Source organism: Papio anubis, chromosome 7 (assembly GCF_008728515.1).
Source record: "Papio anubis isolate 15944 chromosome 7, Panubis1.0, whole genome shotgun sequence".
NCBI lineage: Eukaryota > Metazoa > Chordata > Mammalia > Primates > Cercopithecidae > Papio > Papio anubis.
This window is the reverse complement of record NC_044982.1, coordinates 5,214,724-5,223,028: the sequence shown is the minus strand read 5'-3', so window position 1 is coordinate 5,223,028 and position 8,305 is coordinate 5,214,724. Positions and strand designations below refer to the sequence as shown.

Below are 8,305 nucleotides of genomic sequence, written 5' to 3'. Positions count from 1 at the left end.
TAATCCCAGCATTTTTTTTTTGAGACGGAGTCTCGCTCTGTCGCCCAGGCTGGGGTGCAGTGGCCGGATCTCAGCTCACTGCAAGCTCCGCCTCTGGGTTTACGCCATTCTCCTGCCTCAGCCTCCCGAGTAGCTGGGACTACAGGCGCCCGCCACCTCGCCTGGCTAGTTTTTTGTATTTTGTAGCAGAGACGGGGTTTCACCGGGTTAGCCAGGATGGTCTCGATCTCCTCACCTCGTGATCTGCCCGTCTCGGCCTCCCAAAGTGCTGGGATTACAGGCTTGAGCCACCGCACCCGGCCAATCCCAGCATTTTGGGAGGCCAAAGCAGGGGGATTGCTTGAGCCAGGAGTTTGAGACCAGCCTGGGCAATATAGCAAGATCCCATCTCTCAAAAATAAATAAATAAATAACTTTTTAAAAAAAGATTTAGTAAACTGTCAAAGCACCTAGATATAAACTTTCTTAATAAGCCGTGCCATACTGCTGTCACTTTGGAATCAGGATGTTAAATAATAATATGTAGTTGTTTTAATAAAGATTCTCATTTTTGCCATGAAGGAAAATATCTAGTATTGCCACTAGAAATACACCACAGAGTCAACTTAGAACCACTGTTCAAGTTGAAGAACAATGCTTAGCCACTATCAGCATTTCCTGGCATCTTGCCCTTTCTGTAGCGAAGTTTGGATTGAATTGACAGAGGCTTAAATATCGAAATCACCAAACAAAGCATATCAAGTAGGGACCGCGTGCTGACCCCCAGCTACACTGTAAACGACGTGAGAGATAAAGGGGAGGGAGCTACAGAATTCACTGTAGGGTGCCCCCCCAGGGCCTTCCACCTCACCCCCACCAGGACTCTGAGACAGGAGCTGCCCACCTCCACTCACAGACAGGTTAGCCCGAGCTGCGAAGGGTTTTGCTGGAGAGCAGAACTGAGTTAGTGACAGAGAGAGTCCACACTTTTGGCCTCTAATTCTGAAGCCAGTGTGCCTGCCTGTGATATCCCCACCCATGTCAACTGCCCCCTTGGAAAATCAGCTGGTTTCAAATAACTCTTCAGGTGATCCAGACGGTTCTGGATCCAACAGGATCCACAGAGGCACGCCGAGAGGCCCAGAGCCTTGGCCGCCCCTGTGGGAGCCGGCCTCCGGGAAGACCCGCTCCACCTTCTCCTTCTGCCTGACGACTCCAGACCCTCCCAGGCATCTAGAGTCCAAGGGTAGCTCTTGTTGACTTAGTTCTAGTAAGAGATCAGTTTCCTGAAAAAAAACAAAACAAAACAAAACAAAAACTCATTATCCAAAAGTGAACATTTTCAGAAGCCTCACAAGTGGGGCTCACCTCCATGACTTCTCCAGCACTGCACACCCTCTGCATGGCTGCTGAGCCACCCTGATCCCTCCCATGGCCACAGATGGCGGCACAAGGGAGTCCCCTCTTGAGGAGTCTCAGCCCAAGTGCAAGTGCAGAAATGGGAAAAGTGCCTCAACAGAGAGGAGGAGGCAACAGCCACCAGCAGGCACCCAAGAGTCTACTCCCAGTGCCCTGGAACCCTGGGCCCCAGGCCTGCTTCTTTCCCATCCTTGCCCTGTAGAGGACTCAAGGTGGCCTCCAAAGTCTTCTCGTTGCTCCGTTAAAGCTCAAGGAAACATAGTGGAAAGGGGACAGGTTTGGTTTGATGTCTGTGTCAGTCTCCCAGGGAGGCAGTAATTCACAAAGCACCACAGACCATGTGCCTTACACAGCTGAAATGTACTCGCTCACAGTTCCGGAGGCTGCGAGGCCCAGATCGCGGTGTCAGCAGAACTGCTTCCTTCTAAGACTGTGAGGGAGGATCTGTCCCTGGCCTCTCCCGGCTTCTCCTAACTCGCTGGTCATCTTTGCCCTTCCTTGGCTTGTAGAAGCACCACACTGACCTCTGCCTCCATCTTCAGTTGGCATCTGCCCTGGGTGTGGGCCTATCTCCAAATTTCCCCTTTTGATAAGGACCTGTCCTATTAGACAAGGGCCACCCCATTCCAGCATGACTTTATCGTAACTAATTACCTCTGCAACTACCTTACTTCTAAGTAAAGTGACATTCCAAGGTCCTGGGAGGAAGGACCTTGACATATAAATCTGGCAGGAGGAGCACGGTTCAACCCATAATAATATGGACAGAAGTCCAGCCTGCAACTCAGCCACTTTCCCACCTTGGATACAAACTGCAATTGCATCTGCCCACACCACGCTTCCTTCACTGCGAAATGGGAAGGTGGCAGCTACCTGTCATGATTGTCATAAACAACCCAGGAGACACAGAAGCGCCTCTCACGTGTGCCATGTGCCTGAGGCTTACCATGTGCTCAGAACGGCGTGGATGGCACTGTTCTCATTATCAGGCAGCTCTGCCAGTCTCTCCCAGCCTGAGAGATAGCGTCTCCCAGCCCCAGGTATAAACATCCTTTTTCCACACTCCCTGTCAGCATCAGTGACCTTCAGAAAATCCTTAAGAGGCAAGCAGTGTTGAAGTGCTGGGAATCGAAGAGCTCAATCGACTGCTCTGATGCAGCCCGGGGCCAGAGCCGGCTTTTCTCTTTGCCACTTTCCCAGTGGCGCTGGCTGGGCTCCACGTGCTTTAAAGGAAGAAGTTATCTGCAAGGAGCTCTGGGTTGGGCTGCACACGCTGAAAATGTATTTATTTAATTTATTTTTACATCCAATCTTGTTCCAGAAAGGATTTGAGGGCCCATGTGGTGAACAAAATCCATTTCAACTTAATGACTCTATGCTTCACACTTAGTGGGAGGGGGCTGAACGATTAGAAAATAGAAATAATCCCAAACTCCCATTTGATCCCAAAGGTGGCATCTTACACATTGTTAAAGGCATTTTGTTTTTAAGCTACAAAGCTCAGTGTGTCGAGGTGATGAGGACGATGATGATGACAATGATGGTGATGACGGAGGTGATGGCTAACACATGAAAGCTTGTCCTCTGATGGACCAGGTGCTATTCAAAGGAAGGAAAGTAAAAGAGGGGGACAAGGGGAAGAGGGAGGGGAGAAAATGAAACAAAAGGTTGGAGACCATGTTAGAGACCCACAGTATGGCCAAAGCAGTGTGCTTCTTATCCTCTAACCAAATCAAATCCCAGGAGAAAGCTCACTCATTCTTTCAAAATTGTGACTTATTTCAGGGAACAGTCTGTGGTCATAGGTGGATCATGTTAGCCATTCATCTCCAGAAAGCCAAATCTGGACCTGGTTCTCACCACAAGGTTCTGATGACCTCTCCATTTGGCCCCTGGGAAGCTTTTGCCATATGAAATGCTGTCACCTCTGCAGCGGGCAGGTAGGCAGGTGCTGCTCCAGGGCCATCCCCAAGGATGGCTTGGCCAGCTTAGAGTGTGAGACGGCACCTGGCAAACTGTACTGGCGAGGCCAGAGGGCATGCAGCTGCTTCCTCAATGCCTTGCCTCCATCACACCTGCAGTGCCCCTTCCACATCAGCCACGTGTGGCCTCACACGGCCACAAGTGCTACATCTGCAACTAGTCACACTTAAGCCCTCCGGCGACGCAGAAGAAAAAGGGAGAAAAGTGGATGCTAAGCTGCTGTTTGGTAAAGAGTGAATCCGACTGCACTCACTGCGTGGGGTTGGGGAGGGGCTCTGATAAGGTGCCTGTGTCGCCCAGTGGGCACTTGTCCATAGCCACAAGGATGTCCTAGCAGGGTGATCACAGGGTGCTCTATTGAGCAGGCTCCAGGGTGACAACTCCTTTGGTTTGCTCACACATCGGTAGCCACTGCTAGCAAGGCCTCCCAGCCCCCCTTCCCATCCAGCACACACTGCTGGCACCCCCGCTCAGCCCCCGGCACTGCCCCTGAATTTCTGTCATAGCGAGCTAGCTCTCCATTGGCAACGCTGGTGCCTGTCCCTGCCAGCAGCCCCAAGTCAGCACCATGCCCGGCTGTTCATTATTAAATTGCAAAAAGGAGGAGGGTCCTGTCTTGATTCCCTTCCAACAAAGAGGCTCCTTGGTGACTATGCAAATGTGCCCACCTTCTCCTGGAACTTGCTGTGCACACCAGCTTTGAAATTTCAGAGGGGCCCTGTGTCCCTTCCCCCAGGGGCCTGGCTAGCATTCTGTATCACTGAGGACTTAGCAAGAGCCACAGAGGAAGGTCAGGAGCACCTGCTCCTGGCACACATCCTGCCGAGATGGCCCACGAACCAGCCAGCGGCATTTCTTCAGAGGCAATCTCAGGTCTGCGTGGCAGTCACAGCCCCACCGTGAGATACGCACCACATCCCAACTGTGCACTCACATGTAATTCTCATCTCATTCTAAGTCTTATCTAATTCTCACCAAAAGACTGAGTCCTGCTCGCCATCTGGGGAAACCGAGGCACAGTGAATCCAAGTGACTTGTTTTCTCATACATGGAGAAGGTGAGGTTGAAACCAGATCCAGGACACTGCAGAGACCCCCTCTCGTCCCTTTGACCTTTCCAGAAAAGGACCTGCAAGAGATAAAGTAGTTTCTGAAAGGCCTCCAGGCAAGGGAGGGGCTTCAGATAATACTCACGACTCAAAGTTGGTTTGGAACAAAGCCCTCCGGGTGCCATGGCACTGGGGCAGCAAAGGGGGGCAGAAAATGATGGGACGGGAGCCGCCTCCCAAAGGGCTACAAACTGGGGTGAATTGAGGCTACTTAATACATTCAATCCATCAGAGTAATGCCTTGTAATTAAGATTCCTGGAAATGAAGTAGTACCGGGGCGCTCCATGGAAGATCTGCCTTCAAACGGTTCAGGTCAGCCTTAGGCTCAAGCACGGCTCTAATTGACGGCTCCCCTTGGGTCTGAAAGAAAAGATGTAATCAGACCACACAAAGCACGTCCTGTCCAATTACAAGGATCCGCATGGATGGGCTGACCTGTGACCTATAAAACAAAATTAAGATTTCCAAACATCACCAGGAGGTAGGGGGAGGGATGGCTGGTCCGTGCTCCAGCCTTCCAACTCCCCAGAGTGGAGACAGAACAAAATCGTAGCCCTGGAAAGAAATGTGGTGGACTTTGATCAGCCATTGTGCAACCTTTCAGTTGGAGTCTTTCTGGGCGGTGGGAGGGTCAGGGGGGCTAACGCTCAGTTTCTTGCACTGGATGTCCAGACGTGTTATCACAAAAGAGCATTTCTTTGCAGTCGAGCCTGGAGTGCCAGGTAGCCAGTTCTCTAAACAAGCCAGAATCTCCAACAGCCACAGGACATGTTAATTACGTTTGGGGGCCGTGTGGGGATGCACATGGTGTCATGGTGGAAAACACCCCCATACTCACGCCTTACGGGACCTGCACTCTGGAGCATGAGGCCGACTGCCCGGGTTCTGGGGTGAGAACCTATCAACAGCAATTGAGGAATGTTTATCCATTCTTCCGTCTCCCGACTCGGGAGCTGCGTTTCATCTTCCAGGAAAGAACTAGGCGGGCACACTGTACTTAGCTTATTCAACTATCAGGGACCTCCAGCGGTCTGGAGGTTGAGGAAGAGTCATGGGTCCTCAAAGTCTTTGCAGAAACAGGCCTTTGCCTCCGCACCACCGAGCCAGGAGAACCTGCAGTGAGCAACTAGCTCTTCTTTCCTTCTCTTTTAAAATCAACACCCGTCCCCAGATTTGCTTTTGGCAAACATTGCTTAACTGCTGCTGTTTTCCCTGAAGTCACTGAAGAGAGAGTTAGATAATGAGCTGGCATGCTCTTTTGAAATGTTTACTGTGTTCCTTAAAGCAAGGGACATGCTGGTTCCTAAACTAATTTGGGGTTGCTAGATCTTTTCTACTCTTTTTGGAGATCTCCGAAGTAAACACATGGATTTAAGTATAATTATCCAAGAGTCAAATAAACAGTCACGGGGCTTTCTAAAGGATGAACCTTTGTAGATATGTCGATAGAAATATTTTTCTCAATTCTCCCAACAGAAAGGAGAGAGAATGCATGAGTATTAAGGTAATGCACCGTAGCACACCCCAAAGATTTGAGGATAAAAGATCAGGTTGTCTTATTTTCAGTTCAAGGAAACCAAAAATCCTGACAGGACCTCAATGGCCATGGCATATGGGATAGACCCAAATAGTCACAGAAGACTTCTTCAGTGCACACTGTTCTTTGTAACGGACTTCACATTTGAAAAATTTCTGAGTTTCAACCTGGCAGGTTGCACAGTCTTGTGAAAAAAAAAATTAAAGCTCAAGGCATCCAGTCATGTGTAATTTCGGTGAGAACTGTAATAAATGCATCCACGTAAGCCCTAAATTCCCACTGTCGAGATGAAGATCTGGGGTTAGCATGACATTTATGTAAATCCCACTTGGTATTTTGGTTGCGTGTTTTTCCAAAGGAGTTCAAAGGCATTTATAGACATTCTGATTAGTGCTTGTGATATCCCGGTAGGGTGGCAAATTCTATTAGCTCAATTTTACATTTGGGAATAGAAAATCTTAAAGCAGCCAAATGGTTTGGCAAAAACCATATGGCATGTCACTGATAGTGCTTTGAGAAGAAAACAGGTTTTCCCAGCATCTCTCCCTGCTTCAGTCCTCTGTCCAATTTGCTTGTAGGATTTTTTTTAAATGTTAGATAATGTCACGGTGATTCTTAGAGTCTGTGTAAAATCTCATCTACATTTGCAGCCTGCTGGGCCAATGTCCACCTGTGTAGGACAGAGTAACCTTGAACCCCTCCCCTCCATTTGTTGGGAAGGACAGACCTCTCTGAACTGCTCCAGCCAGCTGGAAAGCTGAGCCCCCAAGCAAATAATGTCAAGAAGGGAAGATAGGAACCCAGAGAGTAATTCCCCAAGCCCCTTTTCTTCTGCAGAATGTTTGCAGGCTCCCCGAGCGTGAGGCATAATGACTTCCTCCACTCCCAGAGTCCAAACAAGAAGTGGAGAAGGAAGAACAAGAAGAAAGACGTGGGCTTGTTGTCTAGGGCAGATGGTGTATCAGGAACAGATGTCAGGGATGAAGAAGACACTCCTCAGCTCCTCGCTGGTTGCCATCGTCTCTTCGAGAAGTACCTCAGACTGCAGGGAACATATGAGCAGTAGCCAGGGGAAGAGGTGAGCAGGCTGGGACTGCTGCTCAGGGGAGGAGCGTCCTATGCTCTCAGGCCACATGATTCCGTTCCGAGGCATTCCAAGACCTTGAAGACAAAATTGCTCTACTCAGCCAGTAGTAACATTTGAGGAGTTGCTGTGGCTGGAGGAAGGTGCCAAAATATTGCTGCCATGAGGCAACGTGGTGCCCATAAGTGCCCTCCCCTGCAGGCTGGCTCCATGAACTGCTCTCCTTTCCCCCGGTTACACCCACACTGTCTGTCTGCCTTGTCTTTCCTCATTCTGCCCTTTCTGCCTGGGGACCTTTACATGCTATGCCATCTGCCAGAAACACACTTCCCCACCTCGTGTGCACCTGCCTGTATCCTTCGAATGTTCAAACATGACTTCCTCAAGGAAGCCTTCTTTCCCGAGCCTCAACCTGGGGTCAAGCCCACTCATTCCAGGCTTTGCAGCCTCTCCTGCGGGTCGCTGGTGGCAAATGAGATGAAATCATTGGTTGTTATTTAGTTGCGAGTTGGACGTCTCTACCAGTGGCAGATAAACCCCATCGAGGCAGCAGGCTGCGCTTTGTCTTATTCATTGCTGTCTGCCCAGCATCCATCTATATTTAACAAATTAATAAAATAAATAGCTCATCAGTCTGGTTTGAAGAAACAACCACACGAGCAGTGTGGAGGAAGGTGCTGTAGGGTGAACTTACGGGTTTATTTGCCGCAGCCGTGAAAACATTTAACATCAAGTCATACGATTTTTGCTTCCCTTTCTCCATGGCCTGAATTCCCCATTCTAGGACCTCAGTCTTCTGACCTCCGCTAGCCGGCCTCTGCTCCAAGAAGAAAAGGGAATGTCAAGGCTCACCTCACATTTTCTGAATAGGAATGATCTGCTCCCTCTTAGTGTCATTCCTGGAGACCAAGGAGGGTCCTTTCTCTAAAAGGCTAGTTCTTTTTCTGCTGGGAAATAGTGAATTTGTGGGAATGTTTTCATATTTATTTTTAAAGGTAAATTTTTTCCATGGATTTTTGTAGGCTTTGCTTGTTTGGAAGAAATCAATTCAGATTTATTGTATTTTAGCCATGCTTCAAAATACACAGGAGTTAAAAATCTAAACTCCTGACAATTGTATTTTATAAAATTAGGACTGCTTATTTAATTATGAAGAAAGCCTCCATCATCATTAATGTCATTGTTTACAAGCTT

At 49.0% G+C, this 8,305-nt stretch overlaps 1 long non-coding RNA gene across 1 annotated transcript; it reads right to left on the bottom strand.

Annotated features, from left to right (window-relative positions):
• Positions 1-367: 367 nt before the first annotated feature.
• LOC103886504 lies at positions 368-7,913 on the bottom strand. Its single transcript, XR_650183.4, has 5 exons — positions 5,329-7,913; positions 4,764-4,850; positions 4,357-4,509; positions 2,345-2,997; positions 368-1,265 (listed from the first exon to the last, which is right to left on the bottom strand). It is a non-coding gene; the product is annotated as an uncharacterized LOC103886504 (long non-coding RNA).
• Positions 7,914-8,305: the final 392 nt, after the last annotated feature.